Source organism: Malus sylvestris, chromosome 16 (genome assembly GCF_916048215.2).
Source record: "Malus sylvestris chromosome 16, drMalSylv7.2, whole genome shotgun sequence".
NCBI lineage: Eukaryota > Viridiplantae > Streptophyta > Magnoliopsida > Rosales > Rosaceae > Malus > Malus sylvestris.
Window position 1 is genome coordinate 18218122 of NC_062275.1, and position 21849 is coordinate 18239970.

The 21849-nt window shown below is 36.3% G+C and overlaps 1 long non-coding RNA gene across 1 annotated transcript; it reads right to left on the reverse strand.

Annotated features, from left to right (window-relative positions):
• Positions 1–2389: 2389 nt before the first annotated feature.
• LOC126606411 (uncharacterized) lies at positions 2390–8741 on the reverse strand. The gene is made up of 2 exons (XR_007617201.1): positions 8191–8741; positions 2390–6550 (listed from the first exon to the last, which is right to left on the reverse strand). It is a non-coding gene; the product is annotated as an uncharacterized LOC126606411 (long non-coding RNA).
• Between the last annotated feature and the right edge of the window lie 13108 nt (positions 8742–21849).

Here is a 21849-nt window from a genome sequence, read left to right on the forward strand (position 1 = left end):
ACACATTTGCTAATTTGCAATGGTTCAATCGTGGTTATATATATGCTCCTCCTAACCGAGGGAAGGCAAGGGCAAGAAGAACATGCATGGTAATGTAAGAAATGGGTTAATAATGTGGTATTTCATTAATTCCACAATCCAGCTAATGACTTTTCAGCCATATTAGCTCAAATTCTATGAAAAGTGGAATGCCTGAGGTTGAGGTAGAGAGATTGGTCTAAGTTTAAATTTCCTTCCAATATAAAAAATACAAAATGGATTATATATATGCTTATTATCTGCTGCTTTCTCTACGATAGGAAATTTTTTTTATAGATACAGGAACATAAGCTATGTGATGTATTATATTCGGTGTTATTATAAGGGTGGACGACTTTGTTAATACGTCTCACTTCGAAGGTGTGTGTGTGTGCGCGCGCGTGTGTATATATATATATATATATATATATATATATATATATATATATCTTGAATGTTAATCATGCATCAAATGCTTTATGGGGCAACACAACAAGTAGATGACCCAGCTAACGATACCAAGGATTGTTTAAACACCAATCAAGTTAGGTTTGAGCTAATTTGTCTTTTCAATCTTGTTGATGAAGACCTCAACGTACCCATCCGTATTTGATTGTTAATAACATCATATTATCACACCACAAAAAAATAGAATCCAAATTGACTTAGTTTTAAATGTATTTTAGTCTTTTTCTAAGGGTATAAGTATAAAGAAAGTTTAATCCAAAACAATATTATTCATGTCACTCAGTACTATGGCCTAATGGTATTCTTCTTCACTTGTAAGTGAAAGGTCTTAGGTTCGATTCTCACCAAAGACAAATTTGAACCACATTATTGCTAACTCATTGTAAGGCTAATCTCCTCCCTCCCTCCCTCCCCAAAGTGTAAATAATATCGTTTGTTAAAAAAAATAATAATAATACTATTCATTTATTGACCACATTACTTTTTACATCGTGAACAAATATATTTAGGCTTTTTATATTAGTACCCAACAAAATGTTGAATGCACCCCATATTAAAATTTAATATTAAATAACTTATTTATCCTACTATGCAATGACAATTTTGACCTAATTAGGTTAAAAAAAAATTTAAAAATTTCTATATACATCCCAAATCACTTTTAACGTATTATTTATCTTCTTCAACTATCAAAACCCCTCTGACCCTCCATTGTTGAACAAAACCCTAACCAATTAAACTACAAATATGTTGATTGAGAAAAATTATTTTTGACAAATGAAACACGAAATCGATATTTCGAAAGTTTCACATGAGGTAAGACTTCATATTATTTATTGTTTTAGTGATTTTGACGACATCGATAATTATTTAATCTTGCTTTTGATGCATTATTCAAGCTTCTATGTTTGTATTCATTTTTAGGGATCACAAGGATTACATGAAGAACTAAACACCTAAAATTACCACCGAATATTAAAAACAAACAACAGGGTTTTAATGGTGGAATTGAAAACAACCCACATATCCTTTAAATCCTAGGCGGCGTCTTTTGTCAAAATTTTAGTCGGCATTATTTGTCCAAATTAAAAGCTTTATAAGATTTGAGAAATGTGGGGTGTATAGAAAATATGAGGTGCATATAGAAAATGTAAGGTGTATATTAAGAATGTGGGGTGTGAGAGTATTATGGGGAAGTATGTGGGGTGTATTAAGATAATTTTTAATTGAGAAAGCAAATGTGGGGTGTATTAAGTATGTGGGGTTTATTCAACAATTTGTGAGTTGTTAATATAATAAGCCTATATTTATACAAAATTAAGACGTTAAGAGATTATGATCATGAAAAATATGTTAAGTGAGTTGTATAAGCAGCAATACGCATATAAATGCGACGTCGACCAAACTCTTTTTCTTTTTTGCTTCTTGGTCGGGTCCGAACATTTGAAGTTATAGGAGATTCATGGTCATATTATATGATATTCAAATTAAACTTGTTGCCATGTTCCAATATGAACCCAGGTTTCAGACAATACTTTTATGTCTATTTTTATTTTTTCTTCCCTTGGACCTAAACTTCCCAACTTGAAATAACCAATCAAGGGAGTTGGAGTTAATATTGCCACACGTAGTGGGATTGCATGTGCACTCACATTAAAATTAAGATGGTAAACAAGATATATGAAAAACCTAGCTAGATGTCTTGGTTGGAGCATAATTAGCTCTTGATTGATCAATTTAATTAACTATCGTGATACAACAAATCTCAAAACATGTCCTCTTTCTATTTCGATCAGAAAATTTTACAGCCTTTGTTATGTTAACCAAGCAGATATAAACAGATAAGAACAGAGAAAGAAGAAGAAGAAGAAGAAGTTTAGAGAGAGATTGAGAATTACTTCAGTAGTAAGAAACGAGATTTCACTGTTTTATTAATCTTGGGTGAATAGTACAACTATTATAGAGGTATAGTCTAAACTATGATTGCTTACAAAGTAAACAATCCTTACAACTCATAACTAACTAATTTATTGACACTCGCCAACATCACAACCATTAATTCAATTTTTATTCCTAACATTCCCCCTCTGTCTCAAGAGCAGAGAAATGAAGCCTGAGATTGGAGCAATGTATCTAAAATAAAGGAGCAGAAAACCATTTTGTCAAAATGTCAGCAAACTATTCAATTGAGGAAACAATTTGAACCTGCAACAAATGTTTAGCAACTTTTTCCTCACAAAGTGAACCTCAATTTGATTATGTTTGGTTCTCTAATGCATAACTGGATTACAAGTAAGGGCTATAGCTAAAAGATTGTCATAGAAGAGTGTTGGAGGAACATAGAAAGGAACATAAAGAAATGTAAGCAACTTTTTGATCTAATTAATCTCAACAGCAGTGGTGGACAAAGCCATGTACTCTGCTTTAGTGGAGGATCTGAAAACAGTTTGTTGTTTCTTAAAAGACCAAGAATTGGGATTGGAACCCAAAAACACAACCATCCCAGTAGTAGACCTTCTATCATTAGGATCACTTGCCCAATCTGCATCACTGAAACCTCTCAAGTCTAATATTCTTTAACATAATGTAGACCATAGCCCTTTGTTGCTCTCAAGTACGTAATAATTCATTTGACTGCTACAAAATGAGAGTCCATGGGACACTGCATAAACTGACATACCCGATGCATTGCAAAAGCAAAGTCAAGTCCTATAAATGTCAGGTACTGAAGGGCGCATACGAAACTTCTATACAATTATGGAATAATGGCATCCTGTTTTTGAACAATCTGAATACCCAAAAATGTAAGGGCAACAAGTCTTTACATCAAATTCTTTTGTAAGAGCAGTGATAACATCAACTATAGCAATAGTAGCATTTCCAGTAATGATAATATCATCCACATATAATAACCACAAAATGAGGAATAAGCCTGAGTAGTATGAGAATCCAAAGAAGAAAGAAACCTTGTAAATCTTTCTTTCCAAGCTCTTGGAGCTTGTTTCAACCCATATAAAGACTTATGAAGTCTACAAACATGGTCAGAATGATGAGCATCTACAAATCCAGGTGATTCAACCATATATACCTCTTCTTGTAACACACTATGTAAAAAAAGCATTTTTAACATCTAAATGTCTTAAGGACCAACCATAATGAGCAACTAAGGTAAGAACTAACCTCACAATTGTAGGCTTGACTACTGGACTAAAGGTTTCACCATTATCAATTTCCTCTTATTGGTTAAACCTTCTAGCAACTAATAACCTAGCCTTATATTCCCAATTGTACCATCTGCATTCTTTTATATCTTAAAGACCCACTTACAACTAACTAGGTTCCTTCTGAGAGGAAGTGCAACCAAAGACCATGTCCCTTGAGAATATAAAGCTAAAGGTTCCTCTTAGATAGCAGCAACCCATATTGAAGATTTCAAGGCTGATTATAAGTACCATGTTCAACCTTAGTTAAATACCCCTGTTTTCATGAATTCAAATACCAATGCCATTTTCTTTGAAATTCCACATTTGGACCTTGTTTGCATAGGATACAAATTGAGAGGTGGAATGGATAGGACAACTTGAAAGCTCTTAGGATGGAATTCAAGTACCACGGAGATAGGGAGGAAGATGATTGAGATGCAGATCTTTCGTTGCAGTGTCATGGCTAGATGTAATATATGGTATATGCATAGGAGCCAAACTAGACTCAACAGCTGTATGAGGTACGAACTGAATGGAATCATGAGTAATTGTAGTAAACTCATTTGATTGAGGAACAACCAAAACATTACTATGATTTGAGACTGGTATTAGAGGTTAGATTGGTTGATAAGGAAAATGTGATGCTTTGTGTGAGACTTAGTTCACTAATGTGAGATATGGAAACTCAGACTCATCAAATAATACATGTATAGAGATGCACATTCTCTTTTTGGATACCTCATAACAAACATAGCCTTTGAACTTAGAGGCATATCTTAGAAAGACACATTTTGTGGTTTTAGTTTGCAACTTGGTATTATTATACGGTCTTAACAATGGAAAACATGAACAACCAAGCACTCTGAGATGTTGAATTTCAGGAACAGACTTTAACAAAACGTCAAATGGAGATCTGTGATGTAAAGTAGATGTTAGCATTTTGTTGATAAGATAAACAAATGTTTGGCAAGCAAAAGACCAGAAAAAAAGGAGGTACTGAGGCTGTTTGTAAAAGTGTAATGGTAATTTCAATGATTTATCTATGCTTCATTTCAGCTTTCCATTGTATAAGGACATGACATATGATGGCTAATTCCTTTATCTAACCAAAAGGTTTTGAAAGCTTTTCCTATGTATTCACCCCCCCTCACTTTGTAAGGTCTTATTGGAAACATTAAAGTGATTAAGAATGAAATTATAAAAGGAGACAAAAGTGGAACATACATCACTGTTGTTGCATAATGGAAAAATCCTACAATATCTAGTACACTCATAAATGAAGGTTATATAGTATTTAAAACTTTCAATAGAAACACAAGGAGATGGGCTCTGCACATTACTATGAACAACCTCAAATGGATATCCAGGCTTGACACGTTAGTATTGAAAGGAAGCTTTGTGAACTTGCCTTCTAGACATCTGTGAAACAACATAGGTATAATATCATAGGCAAGAGACATATTTGATTTTCTTAACATTTAAGAGACTATGAGATTAAAATGATGACCTAGCCTATTATGCCAAATATTGGATGTAATTTGTTGTCAAAGATAAGCAGCACCAAACACTTGCTTTTATGAACCGGAATGAGTTAATGAAGGTATAGGGTACAATATATTACTACACAGTTCTTTGAAGAGAATCCTCCTTATGGTTTTGTATTGAATCTAAAAGAAAAAAACATAAAAGATTAACCAGCAGTTATATCCAAACATATTCTATGAACTGAGACCAAATTCTGAGGCAATTTAAGCACATATAACACTGAATTTAATTTCAAAGGCTGCAATGAAGGGTTAAGAAGGGAGGAACCAATATGTGATTTTGATAAACCTTCACCATAAGCTGTTTGGATTATCTCATTGGATAGGTATAGAGTTGCAATAGACAAGTTATTCAAGTCAATTGTCATATGGTTTGTCGCTCCTGAATCGGTGATCAACACATTTTAAGAAGTACTATATGACATTTGGGGAGGTGGAGAAGGAGAATGATTATTGACATGCAATGCACTTATAGGAGAAGAGTTCTTCTGAAAACAAAATACTGCATCATAATGAGGATTTCCACAAATATAACAACCTTGAGAAACTGCATTAATTCTGAACTAATAAGTATTAGCAAAATGGTTGTTTTTTCCACATATTTGACATACTTGAGAAGTAGCAGCATTCTTGAATCTACATGTATCGACAAGATTATTATTTTTGCAACGTATTTGACAATTATGCAAAGGAAGGACATCAACTTTCTACTTTGGTGGACAAGTACCAAGAATTACAGATGTTGACTTAGAATAGAGTGATTTTGAACAACCAAAGAACTTGTAACCACCAAAATTGAAGTTTTGAGAAAACATCTACCTTTGTTCTTGTTGTTAGTGGACTTGTAACCACCAAAATTGAAAGAAGAATGATTATGTTGTGTACTGTAAGAACCTCTAAACTTAGAATTAAACTCATTTGTATCAGCTACTAAAGCAGAAAGCATTTGAGTAGCAGATACATTGTCAACATTGAGACCGAAGATCCTTTAAAGAAATGACAGCTTCGTGCTATCTAATTACAGATCTAATTGTATTATATTCAGCAAGTGGTCCATTCAAAGTGACACAATATCATCATCATCATCAAAACATTCTCGAGCAGCAGACAGATAATCCATAGCTTCTTTAATTCTTTGTAAATAGACATTGATAGAATTATTACCCTTCTTAATCATTTGCAATTCAGATTTCATCTGGAAAATATTGATTCGAGTAATTGTGGAGAATTTTTTCTTGAGACGATTCCATAAGTCTTGAGAACTAGTGCTTCCAATTGCACATGAGATAACCTCAGATTCACACCGAGTAAATGATCCTTCTGTTCGCGTCAGGAATTTCCGTCGGGGATGTTCCCTGGCCGACGAGCACACAGCTCCCCTGGAGGTTGGCGCCGGTTGAGGGCTGCTGTCGGGCTTCTGCTTCGCTGTCGGGCGTTGTCGGGCAAGTCTCGTCGGGCAAGACTCTTCGGGTAAGGCTGAAAGAGAAGGACAGCGTTAACTTTGAGAGGTGCCTTTGTGGGGCCTTAGGTGTAGGCCTTGAGGCTTCCTATCAAGGTTAACATTTAGGTGCTCAGGCGTACCACTGCCATCTTTAGCATGGCAGATGTAAAATGGATATCGCTTTAGTTGCATGTATGTATGTATCCAAGAAACCGTGTTAGTTATAACAGGTGCCTTTGTGGGGCCTTAGGTGTAGGCCTTGAGGCTTCCCATAAATAACTAAACCGGTGCTTGAACACATCATATTTGTTCTCGTGATTGCCGGAGTTTTCTAACTATTATACTTCTGATTACCCGAGTCCAAGAAGTAGAATGAACCCAAATAGGTGCCTTCATGGGGCCTTAGGTGTAGGCCTTGAGGCTTCCTATCAGAGTTCATTCCTATACTTAGACTCTTTAGATCGCTGAACGGAATGAATCCAAATGGATGCCTTTGTGGGGCCTTAGGTGTAGGCCTTGAGGCTTTCCATTAGAATCCATTCCATGCTCAAGCTTTCTATAGTAATCATGATATAATAGAAGGAAAACTAGAGGGTAGGTTGATTACTTGCGCCCCAAGTAACTTCGAACTTCTCGTTTATCAAGGACTGTCGTGGATGGGTTAAGTCCACATAAGGTTCTTTTTTATGCCTTGAGGCCAAGGACTTTTAACTGATCAGATTTACATGCCCGAGGGCTTAAGACTTGGATCTGGTTTCAACACTAACGATATATTCAAATCGGATTCAAGTACTGAGAAAGCCTTTTAATAGTCATATTGCTAGAAATAACTTGCATATAACTGGAAGTATACAACATATTGAAAAGACAAAAAACAAAGCAAAGAAGGTCGGGCAAGGTTAAACCTTAACGGGTAAGGTTGCTCGTCTTGCAGGTTCCTATCTTTGTAGTTTTGTCAAAGGTCTGAAAGCTTAGAGGGATAGAGAGAGAGAGATTTACAAAAGATGAATCGATGCTACAACAAGGTCGAACAAGGTAGCAGAGCTATTACAAAGGGTTGAAGAGAGGGTTATCCCGAGGGGGATGAAGGCTTGTCCCGAAAGGGATGAAGGCTGACTACAACTTTATTTTGAAGGCAAATTTGGCTTTGAGCAGAGTTTTTGCTTTTGTTTGTTTGTTTAAGTGTCCTTATTCCTGGTTTCTCCTTCTTTTTATATAGACAACTTGGCTTGGCTTCCTGTAGCAGCAGCCTTGCCCGAATGCGGTTTGAGGGTGATGACTCATTGGTTTTTTTACATGTACTGCCATCATAAAGTACTTTATGGGCTGTGTAGCTGATCAGTCTATACCACTTGGCCTTTGGGTAGGTAAGCAAGTGGTCTTCATGAGCTGCACCAAGTCAGAAAAGGCCATTTCTGCCTTCTGGGCTTCGACTGGGCTTCGACTATCTTCCCTTTGGGCCTCCTTTTGGGCCAGCTCCTTTCTTGAGCCCAAAGTTAACTTTTAATCCAAACACCTTCAGAATTAACCTCAGAATCACCAGAGTTGGTATCAAGAAATCGTTTAGGATAAAGAGTAGAATCATCCATAAACTAACGATGCCATAGCCATCAAGCAACAATTGCATATGGAAATGCCAATGCAAGTAGTCTAAATCATCGAGCTTCATAGTAACAAAAGTCAAAATTGAAGAAACCAAGGACATATTGGCAATTGCAAGATCTGCAATTGAGATGTCATCACCATTGTGATAGACAGAGATCGAAACCAAAGAAAGAATTGGCTGAGAACTTTTATCAAACACCTTTTGTGCGTAAGAGAACACACATATATACTCACAAATATAGGATACAAAAAACCCCTAACATCAGAGATGAGATCAAAGAGAATCAAAAGATATGTAGAGGGAAATAGCAACAAGGAAGCAGAAGCGAAGAATCCAAGATCGTAATACCGTCAAACTTGAAGCTTTTCCGACGAATATACCATGTTAACCAAGCAGATATAAACAGATAAGACACATAAAGAAGAAGAAGTTTATAGAGAGAGATTGAGAATTACTTCAGTAGTAAGAAAAGAGATTTCATCGTTTCATTAATCTTCAGTGAATAGTAAAACTATTATATAGGGTACTGTTGGGGAAACTAAAATTTTAAACTAAATTGGCAAACTAAATAATGTGTCACCAATAGGAAGTAACGTTAATTAACTCTTCAGTAATAATCTAATCATCAACAACCACATCATTTAGTTTAGAAATTTAGTCTCCCTAGCATTACCCTATTATATAACAGGAGATGGATTGAGGTTCTTGAAATAATGGCCTCATTTTTTTGTCAATTTGAGAAAAATTAAGCGAAATTAGCTCTTCAACAATGATTGCGTGCCAGGAACTTACCCTCTCCCGAAAGGGTGAGGACCTTTACACCTAGAAACTCCCTGACCATCCATCCTCCATCAAATTTATTGATGATATATGAACGTAAACGGAAAAAGATACAAGTGAGGGAACTATGCTAAGACCCATAAAGACAAAATGATTAGCGAAAATGATAAAAAGTAGAAAACAAAATGTCACGAGCATGGGTAGAGGCTACAAAATTTAGAACCATAGGTCACTAGTAATAAACATAACTATCTTCCCCGAATGAAGCTAAAACATCTGCAACTTGATTTCCTTCTCGATAAATATATGTACAAATAAATAGCATTTGACAAAGTCAACAAGGAATTTTTCGAATCCACCATAAGAAACCAAGGGGCCGCGTTAGGAACCTCGAAAAGATAATAAATAACCAATATGGAATATGTTTCAATCCGTAAATGTTCCAAATCTCTGGCTCAAGTTATACGCACAGCCTCAACGAAGATAATAATTTTTGCAGCAATTGAACTTACAAATTTTGTGTTTGATGCAAAATCACCTACCACTCCACCTCCAAAAAGCTAAAGATCCCTCCAAATCTAGCACGTCTGGCACAAGACTCATCAATATTAACCTTGAGTCATCTAGGTATTGGCAACTTCTAGTAGACTGGAATAAAAATAGAGCCACAATAGAAAGCGACGAGATACCCAAAAATGAGAATATAAGCAACATTGAAGAGGAGGAACTACAACTTTAGAAACACATTAGAGTCAAGTCACGAAACTGAGCCACTAGCCAACACTTGGCATAATCTAAAGAAGGAGACTTGCTCTCAAACCGAACTCGTTAACCTAAAAATTTTTATGTGTAGACTAGAGGTGATATGATATGATAATTATTTGATTTAACTTATTCTAAGATATAATTGTTTTGACTAGCTCCTCATTTGGACCAAATAAGTAGTGCCTTTGTGGCCCAACCTATTGAGCTACGTTTTGAGTTTGTAGATGAATTCACTTATTAGCATTCGTAGACAGATTCCCTTACTTGTGTCCATTGAGGGATTCATTTACTTGAATCTCTGTTGTGACAGATTCATTTACTTTTGATTCCATGTGCCACATTCTAAACTAGATTCCTAAATGCCTAAGTGATTGGCACCCTCGAGTTACATGCAAATGGCAAGGTTGGAATCAAGAAGGCATGTATAAGAGCGTAAAAACCATTCCACTTCGTTTGATCCTACTCTGAGGTTTTACTAGACATACAATGATACGTTAATCCGATAATTCGGTTGTAAATAGATACATATTAAGATTGAGGTCATTCCACAAAAGTTGAATGTGGTTGTGGTAGCAAAAATATGCTTTCTTCAGTTTGTCGAATTTGTACCTACAAAACAATTAACTCCTTTGATAAAAAAACCAAAGCCTCACGTGCCCACGACGTGGGGGGTGGGGGGTTTGGCCAATGGATCTCTAATGCCTAAGTGAATATTTCTAAAAAAATTGAGTGTTTAGGACTTCTATGCGTAGCAAAAAGCTTTTCTTTATAATTACCCAATTATTTTTTGTTGTTGGCCTTGTTGTCATAGTTGGTGTGTGTTTTTATTCCTTCAAATTAATGCTACTTTTTTATATATTATTTTTCATCAAAAGATTCTTGATTAATTTTATGATCAATTTCCCTTCATGTGTTCAAATCAATAATATAAGGTATTGTATATTTGTATTGATCTTGTAATATTTTTTTTTTCTCTGAGGCAAGTGAGGGAAGGGAACAAGGCCATGTGCATGTCGATGGGGGCTTTCATCCATGGCCTTTATTTATACTCCATTTGTTTAATTATAAATTCCGCTAATACAATATGTGTATCTGAATCTGACTTGTGAATGTAGGCTGTTAAGTGTGGTGTTCCATTAAATTTTTTTTTTCAGAAGGTGTTCCATTATTTGGGATATGGTAATTAGTTATACATATACGTAATTATACAGTAGAAATTGCTCGTAAGTGTCGTCTGTATGTTGATTACCAAAGTTCTAAAAAACGTTAGGCGTTAGTCGGGCGGTGGTCTAGTGCCTAGCGCTTAAGCGGCCTATGCGGATTTAGGTAAATTTATTGTATATCTTGTAAATAAGTGCATATTGACACTTACAAAAAATTATATTTGTATGAAATCCATGGATAAAATAATAAAAGAATGATAAAATACAAAAAGAGTATCCAACAAGTCCAAAATTTAAAAACACATTAAGCATATATGCCATATAATCATAGTGAGTAGTATTGTAAGATGACGCATATATAACAAGTTCACAATTTTAAACCACTTAGACTTAGATAGGATTCTTTTTATTTTATTTTTTAATTTCATTAAAAAAAAAAAAACCGCCTAGCCCCGCCTAGAGTCCATCCAATTTTTCCAACCAATTTGCAAGAAAACGTCTCAGCTCACCACCGCCCAATGCCTAGGAGCTGCCTAGACCATTTTTTAGAACATTGTTGATTACTATATGTCATTGAATTTTATGGGATCACTAACATTTGATTTAGGCCAATAATTATGTATCACTTATCTTTTCAAGATAATGCAAATCACAAGTCTATGGGTTCTCTCTCTTTCACAGTATAAATGGATTTTCTTGGATCTGACATTTTGGCAGCCCCATGTTTCATCTTTTACATGGAAAACAAATATTTTTGACAGGTTGGTTTAGTATAATAAAATTTAAAACTAGAATCGAATGATCGGGAAGGAAATAAACCCGGCCGCTATTTCCTGAACGATTACATTTAAGATTACTAAAAATTTTCAAAATGAAGAAAATAGAAATGACGGAATTTTATTTTTTAGAATTTGTGAATTTTCTTATTTGATTAACCTAAAAGAACAAGAGAATTTAAATACGGAATTTTTATTTTTAGACTCACTTATAGAAATTTAGAATAACACCTATTTACATGGAATTTAAACTTGGAAATTGGATGACACACTCCGACCTGGAATGTTCACTAGGACTCCGAATTGAGCTGTGTTGGGCGACACTTGGAAAGTGACGAAGCCATAAAGTGTAGCGATTTGGAAAATGTGAATAAATTTAAACCTAAAAGTATCTAAATATAAGAGTGCGTTGGCGAGCGGGAATGAACAATTTCACACGTGACGTCAGAGCATAAGTAAAGTACAGTAGAGTGGATAATGATTATACCTTCATAGGTAGCCACCTACATTGAGATTCGCCAAGAATCCTTTTCGATACAAATGTTCAGCAACTAAAACCTGGAGGGGCGAAAAACAAGGGTGAGTGGGCCTGAAAATAAAGTTTTAATAAAAACATTTTGAAAACGTTGTAACCCGTTGCCGTCAAACATGTATAGTTTCCAAAAAAGTTTCTAGAAAATCATACTATGTATAAGTATGAAATCAAATGCATGCTAACAGTAAATCTAGAAGTATGCCTTAACATGGTATCTCATCAGCAATATAAATATAATCATTTGCTCAATAATCTATACTAGCACGCAAGTTGGAGTCACCTAATGTGACTTGTACGACTGCACCTATGGATCATCAATATGTGCTAGCGCATGAGTCGGAGTCACCTAATGTGACCTGTACGACAAGCTAGGTGTAATTATATACGCTCTAGTGCTACGATCACATGAAGCTAGCGCTATACATGGTCACCTATGAGTCGGAGTCGCCTAATGCAACTTGTATGACAGGCTAGCACCTAACTTGGATCCAAGGCGAGAGTGCGGTGCGGGAAGTGAACAATCACGTGAAGGCTGGCCCTGGCCTAAGGCGAGAGCCCTAACATTGGGGTGCAGCAATGATGAGCACTACATGAATATATGCATGCCATAATGATTCAATGATTGTAACTATTGATGCACAAAATTAGTGGGGACTTTGGTAATACAGAAAATGTTAAGTTTGTGACCTTCGCTAAATTGCTCTGGTTACTAATGTGGATAAGTATGTAAATGGATAAGGACAAAGAAGCAAACACAAGATGTACGTGGTTCACCTAGATTGGCTACGTCCACGGAGTAGAGGAGTTCTCATTAATTGTGAAGGGTTTACACAAGTACATAGGTTCAAGCTCTCTTTTAGTGAGTGCTAGTGAATGATTTAGTACAAATGACATTAGGAAATATTGTGAGAAAATGATCTCTATTTATAAAAGAGAGTTTCTAGTTTCATTCTGACATTGACACATGTCATGTTGTGATTGGCTTCTGATGTTGACACCTGTCGCGTTATGATTGGCTTCTAATGTCGACACGTGTTGCACTGTGATTGGCCTCCTGATTGGAGGGAAACTCTTCTGGGTCCTTGACGGTATAACGTTGACCGGTGTTCAGTAGTTTCGGGATTGGTCAAGTATGATACAAACAGTAACCAATATAATAAGCTTACCCGAACTTACATGCCCATCCCCTAGGATCATTTTGGCATTTAACCACAGTGCAACATTTCACATAACATAATTTAATCATGGCATGAAATGCATAAATCAATTCAAAAGTATTGTGGAAACTATCAATCATATATATATACTATAAAACGAAAAAGACCCACCCACCAGGAGTCCGCGCTACAACTCCCTAGCAAGAATATCGAGGCGTCACGAACAATCGGCGACTAGAGCAATTATCAAATCACGTCTCAGAATTCTTATCGATAGAACATGTAACTTACATAAAACATATCCCCCAAGGACGTTCTAGAATGATTTGAAACCCATTGATCAAAAGTCAACCGTCGGTCAAAGGTCGGCAGTAGGGTCCATAACCCTATGTAACTCGATCCGAAAAATCCGCACCTCGGATTTCCGATCCATAACTTCCAAAGATCCACATTATGCTTCTAGAACATCATACTAAAGTTGCATTACGATCCAACGGTTAGATCTCCGTCAATTGCAAATTCAAGTGGCAGTCAACGTTTTATTTTACGAGCTTACAAATCTAATTCGGAAGATCCGTACATCAGATTCCCGATCCGTAAGTTTCTCATATCCTTAAATATTACATACTATAATGTATTAAAGTTTGGTGACGATCTAACGGTCGGATCATCAATTCATATAAGGATCAAGTGGCGGTCTATATCAAAACTATGTACAAACGATGAGATTTCATCAATCGGACTTCACATATAGAATTGGGGTATTAAATTTAGCCTAGGAAGGTCAAGGGTGCCTCAGCTCATGCACCGCCGCACACAAAGGGCTGCCGTCTCGACTCGTCGGAAAAATCAACTATTTCTAAAAATTCTCAAATTTTACATGAATGAAGATCTCAACGAGTAGAGCAATTTTCATACCTGTGGCCAAGTCCAATTTGGCTGGGAAAAGCTTCAAATCACCATGAACCGTGGGTTTTGTTCCTGACCTCCAGATAAGTGTTTTGATAGTGTTGGATTTAAGGTAAATGTTTTAGAAATGGGTGGATTGTTGCCGAGTGACCCACAAAGTCCATGGTTCGATCGTCACGAAATAGGATCCAAATTGACCTGGGTTTGGAAGGAAAAAGGGTAGAGGGAAGGATTTTTAGGATGATTCGAAGTGATGAGGAGTCTTAATTTACCGGAGAACTACCAGAAAATACTTCGAAACCAATGGCGCCGTCGGTCTGGTTTTGGGTATACGGGTTAAGGGGATAGATGTCTAGGTTAGGAGCCACTCACCTTGCTCCCTTCCCTTCCCTCCCTGATCTCCCCCTCGATTGGTTCCTCACTTCCCTCTCTACTCCAATAGGTCTTCCCCATTCTTTCCTGATTGGGCAACCAATGCCCTCATCATTTTCATCTGCTCTGATTCCCCTCATTCCTGATACTCTCACTACCCTCAAATCTCACAAAAATAATTTTAAAAATAATAATATAATAATTATGAGCAATATATAAAATAATAAATAGTAGTCTTTACAAAAGTACTTTTCGGATTTTTAGTTCCGTAAAACCTTTGTCGTAGTTAAGATTTCAATTCTACTTGCATCTATGCGTTAGCACCGTTGAATACTCCTGGAGTACTGTAAAGGAATATTTCATACGTCTCATTATACATTGGTCGACGAAAGTCAATACCCCCGCCTCTAGGGCATTCTCATAAATTCACATTTTTAAAATTTATAAAATCGTAAAACTAGGGACAGGTTGTCAAAAATTTATGAAATCCTAAAACTAGGGACAGGTTGTCACAATCTACCCACGTTAAAAAAATTTCGTCCCCGAAATTTGAAATAAGTTGGTATACATAAAATACTCAAAGATGGATAGAAAATACATAAAGAAGAAATCAAGCTAGAGCGGTTGCATAAAAGAGAATGTCATTCCGTCATGGTCGATTGCATTGATCCCTCTTTCATGCCTCCAAACTCAAGCTTTCATTCTCCTTCAATACAATGCTACAGTATAAAATCCTTTACGAAAACATCAAGTCAAAAAATAGATATATAGCATTGGGTTAAGCCCAAAAATAAATAAACAACTAAACGTAGACGAACCTAGATGTCCACTTGCTTAACGAGTTCAACAATTAAGTTCTTAATATTACGATCTACAACCCGTAATACCAACAACTCACTGTTGTCTTGATAAGTAAGTAACAAATTCCGAAGGGTACAATATTACCATCTTGCCTCTCATTTGGAAAATACACATACATCGTCTAATCAAAGCATTAACCGCGTTCATGCACTGCCCTCTCGGGCAACATCGTCAATATCATAAATTTTTTCATCTTGTAATCTCAATTATTCAAATACCTATTCACAATAATGTTCTGTCAATCATGTATTATGCATAAATCTCCACACTACATCTCTACAGTGCCATACCCAAACCAAAACTTGTAACCGTGGTTACAAGCAACTAAAATAAAGATAATTGTATGTTGTAGCCATGCTAATTGTAAGACAAACAAAATGCAACACGTCCACTAAGGTCTGAGTAGCTCGTTTCAGACTAATCATTAGCTTAAGGGTGAAAATGTGGTACTAAACAAAACTTAGTACTCATAACCTTCAGAAAGGCTTCCCAAGACTTGGAAATAAAACACGTGCCACATAGAGATGCAATCGTGATATGCACACCAAGTAGTCAAACAATGTAGTTCACGATGTCTTAGTGAGTAGCTTTATATTGAATTTCCCTCTTGAATTTAGTGAAAAACCGCATCGAAAATGCTAAAAGAAACAAATCTAGAATATAAGGTACTGGGATTAATGCATAACACCTCGCTACCTTGGTAGTTTTTGGAACATTCAATCACTAACGGTTAAAATTCATTTTGCAAAGTATTTGTTGGGTGATTAAGAAATTAATGATCACAACAAGATGTCAATGTCCGAGTAACTCCTTTAGACGGTTTTTCTGTTTCAAGAATAATACAAAGTGTAGTAGGGTAGACACGGACCCAAGATTGACTAGAATACCTTCCAACACAAAGAAGTGAATATGGAATCCCCATAAGAGTAGATGCTGATCTAAGCGCCCGAGAATCTGATAATTTTGAGAAAGAGGAATTTTACCAAGTGGTCAAAAATGTGGTCCTTCTGGACCAACATAAGTGAGTTGACTAATCAAATCGATCTATAACCATCGAAACATCATCATAATCTCCACATGTACAAGATACATCATACTGAGAGTGTATGATGATATTTCCTAACTTTATTCAGATACAAAAAGTGATTATAACCATTCGAACGATTTCTTGATGATTTGTAAGTAATGTCAAACCAATGCTCGTGGATTCTAAATAAAATGGAATAAGATAGGCTGAAAGTATTTCAAGGGTACTTATGTCTTTTTGCACAACCGGGATGATACATGATAGTACAGTCGTAGAAGTTGATTTAGTTCTTCCACTGCCGCTGTTAGAAGTTTAGCTCTTTCTAAAAGGAGGTGTATTTGAGAAGTTTAAGATTAATAAATGTACTGGACATGCTTCTCCATAGAGAAATACCATTCGGTTTCCAAATGAAAATGACAACTGTCGACTTTACGTCATATATGATGGTTCATTTCAAACGGTTCTAACCGTTGGAAAATATAAATGATACTCTGTTATGTTGCCTCTGCACAGTCGAAACATCCAAAGAATACGTCATCGTGGATTTCCAAAATGATCATTATCCTCGAAAGGTGTAAAATGAAGGTGAAATGAGACAATAATTCAGTTGTCAGAAACTTTATTCATATTCAACATCACAACTAAACTAACTTTCCTTGGTCGTAAGTGAGGGAAAGACACTATAGTTGAAAGATCGCTTAACAAATTGTCGATAAATCGACAAGATTGAAGATATCTCGAATTTCACAACACTTTATGAGAGTTTCCACTTTCTTCTGCTGAAAACATTTTGGAAAAAAAAGTAATATCGTCTGCAAATATCACGTCTCTCAAGAAAAGAACCAATCTAAACAAAACTAACGTTTGAGAAATTTGGTATAAAGCTGATTGTCTAGGTTTAGAGAATTTGGTCTCGTTGCTGAAGTAGATGGAAAAGTAACCCGCAAGACTACAACGGATTCAACAAGTTACAGGAGAAAACTCAAGTTCCAAAGGTGGTCGGGTAGACCACTAATTCGAAGTATGGGTTAATGGTTTTAATCGTCACCTAATTAAGTTGCTAAAATCTAGATACGATCCTAAGATTCAGTCTTTCACCTTCGCGGATAAGTTTGAAGTTCCCAAGATAAAGTGTTTAGTAAATTCCTAATTGGTAAACTTTGTAACTAAGTTCTCTTAATGATGTAGGAGTTGTTCGATAAGAAATAGGGAGAATAAATGTGGTGTTAACAAGGTGGATCGATGGTGTATTCTACTTCTCGCATTCAGTGGCATCCCAAGTAAAATTTTGAGAAATGACGCCAAAGGTATACATCCTCAAAACATATTATACTATTAACCAACTCTACGACACGAACTAAAAGGTCTTCATAGTTTTCTTGACACTCAAATCACTCTAACAGTGAGATATCATCTCGTACTTCGATTCTACTGTCTACCTATGGAAGTGATCGAGAGGTGGCTAGTCAAAGAAGTTTTGTTTACCTAGATGGTTTATAAGGTAAAAACAACCATTCATTTACCATCCTAATACAAAACTTGAACCTAAGTTACTTTGGCTTAGGTAATAATTATTAATTGGCTTATTAGTTGCGCCACTAATTAACGCACATATGATATATGATATTTTTTGATATTGTTTGCTACTCTGAAACCGTGAACCAGCATTCTGGCGTATAGGTATCACTCCCATATACTAGTACATGTGTTCGATATCAGAAATCATACTGTCTGAATGCTGGCCGACAGTCCTTGGATATCAAACAATATTATCAATTAATAGCACCACCATAGGCTGATTATAGGCTAGAGCTTTCTTGGATAGTTGGTTTTGGACGATTGGTTAGGAACTGGTTTGGTGAGGTGGTTTCATTAATTCTAGGGAAAATACTTACTACTTCGGGGATTTCTATTGACCATAGGTATAACAACTCGTACACCTGTGCCTATGCTTGTCGAAATGACGAGTACATCACCAAAAGAAACTTAGGAAACTAGCGTTGGTTGGAACGTCCTAAGGCCGGAAAAAGAATTTTCTAACAATCTACTTTAGGACAGACTTAAACGGAAGTCGATCTTCCTCCTGAAGATCCGGAATGATCACTAGTGCATTTAGAAAGATTAGTGCTATCAGGGAACAAAAGTGATTGCCCCCTTGATGTACTTACATCAAGTGTTACCCCTTTAGCACCACCTTGTCACTAGAGACATTTCTAGAAATTTTGATGAAAGTAAAACCTCATAGGAATTCTGATAGGAGGTATATTAATGGATACTGCCAAGGGATCAAAACTATTCTTAGCTTCCATTCTAGAAAGGGTTGGTAGAAATGACTAAATGGTAGTGTGGAATTGGTGGGTAAATCCTCCGTGATGCACAACTATCGGTATAGTAACCTAACTTCAGGGCCATCAACTTGTCTCAAATCCACATATTTCCTTGGTAAGGAGGTTCATTGCTTAAATCTAGAGGTGTCCACCAAGACAATGTTCTAGAATGTCGATAAGTCATCTATGTCACTAAAAAATTAGAGAAAAAGTTAACACATTTTTCGTACTCAACGAGGTGGTAAGAATAAAAAATTAGGCTCAAGAATCGAAAATGCTTACATCATGCGTGTGATGAACGTAATATTGCCCAAACTTATGCTCTGATACCAAACTGACATCCCGATCCGAAATGTCCACTAGGATTCTGAATCGAGTTGTGCTGGCCGATACCTAGAAAGTGATGAAGCCATAAAGTGTAGTAATGTGGAAAATATGAATAAATTTAAACCTAAAAGTGTCTAAATATAAGAGTTCGCTAGTGAGCGGGAATGAACTCATTTCACATGTGACATCAGAGCATAAATAAAGTACAGTAGAGTGGATAAGGATTATACCTTCAACGGTAGCCACTTACACTGAGATTTTCCAAGAATCCTCTTCGATACAAACGATCAGCAACCAAAACATGGAGGGGCGAAAAACAAGGGTGAGTGGGCCTAAAAATAAAGTTTAATAAAAACCTTTTGAAAACGTTATAACCCCTCACCGTAAAACATGTATAGTTTCCAAAAAATCATACTATGTACAAGTATGAAATCAAATGCATGCTCACAGTGAATCCAGAAGTATGCCTCAAAAAGGTATCTCATCAGCAATATAAATATAATCATGTGCTCAATATTTTATACTAGCACGCAAGTCGGAGTCACCTAATGTGACCTGTACGACAAGCTAGGTGTAATAATATATGCTCTAGCGCTATGATCACGTGAAGATAGTGCTATACGGGATCACCTATGAGTTGGAGTCACCTAATGCAACCTGTATGACAGGCTAGCACCTAACTTGGATCCAAGGCGAGCGTGCAGCGCGGGAGGTGAACAATCACGTAAAGGCTGGCCCTGGCTCGGAGCAGGAGCACTAACACCGGGGTGCAGCAATGATGAGCACTACATGAATATATGCATGCCATAATGATTCAATGATTGTAACCAATATAATAAGATTACCTGAACTTACCTGCGCACCCCGTAGAATCATTTTGGCATTTCATCACAATGCAAATTTCACATAACATAATTTAATCATGGCATGAAATGCATAAATCAATTCAAAAGCATTGCAGAAACTATCAATCATATATATATATATATATATATATATATATATATATATATATATATATATATATATATATACACACACTATAAAAAGAAAAAGAACCACTCACCTGGAGTTCGCACTACAACTCCCTAGCATGAATATCGAGGTGTCACGAACGATCGGCTCCTAGAACAATTATCAAATCACGTCTCAAAATTGTTATCAATAGAACACATAACTTACATAAAACACATCCCCCAAGGACGTTCGAGAATAATTTGAAACCCATTGACCAAAAGTTAACCGTCTATCAAAGGTCGATGGTAGGGTCCATAGCCCTACGTAATCCGCAACTTGGATTTCCAATCCATAACTTCCAAAGATTCACAGTATGCTTCTAGAATATCATACTAAAGTTTCATTATGATCTAACGGTTGGATCTCCGTTAATTGCAAATTCAAGTAGCGGCAACGTTTCATGTTACGAGCTTACAAATCTAATTCGGGAAGATCCGTGTGTGAATTCCGGATCCGTAACTTTCTAATATCCTCAAATATTATGTACTATAACGTATTAAAGTTTGGTGACGATCCAACGATCTGATCGTCAATTCATATAAGGATCAAGTGGCGGTCTCTATCAAAACTATGTTCAAGCGATGAAATTTCATCAATCGGACTTCACATATAGAATTGGGGTATCAAATTTAGCCTAGGAAGGTCAAGGATGCCTCAGCCCACACGCCACCGCACTCAGCAGTCTGCCGCTTCGACTCATCGGAAAAATCAACTATTTCTAAAAATTCTCAAATTTTAGAAGAATGAAGATCTCAATGAGTAGAGCAAGTTTCATACCTGTGGCCAAGTCGAATTTGGCCAGGAAAAACTTCAAATCGCCACGAACCTGCCAGAACCCTAGAATTTGGGTGTTCTTCAATTCGATCAATCCGTAACACCACCACCTTTAAAATTATTTCAGCTTTATTACTGACCTCCAGAGAAGTGTTTTGGTGGTGGTGATTGAAGGTAAATGTTTCAGAAATTGGTGGATTGTCGCCAAGGACTTTCTAGAATGATTTGAAACCCGTTGATCAAAAGTTAACCGTCGGTCAAAGGTCGATGGTAGGGTCCATAACCCTATGTAATCTGCAGCTTGGATTTCTAATCTGTAACTTCCAAATATCCACATTATGCTTCTAGAATATCATACTAAAGTTTCATTACGATCCAACTGTTGAATCTCCGTTAAGTGGCAGTCAACGTTTTATTTTACGAGCTTACAAATCCAATTCAGGAAGATTCATTGTGGATTCCTGATCTGTAACTTTCTAATATCTTCAAATATTTCGTACTATAACGTATTAAAGTTTGGTGACGATCCAACAGTTTGATCGTCAATTCATATAAGGATCAAGTGGCTGTCTCTATCAAAACTATGTTCAAGCAATGAGATTTCATTAATCAGACTTCACATATAGAATTGGGGTATCAAATTTAGATCAAGTGGCGGTCTCTATCAAAACTATGTTCAAGCAATGATATTTCATCAATCAGACTTCACATATAGAATTGGAGTATCAAATTTAGCCTAGGAAGGTAAAGGGTGCCTCAACCCACGCGCTGCCGCACTT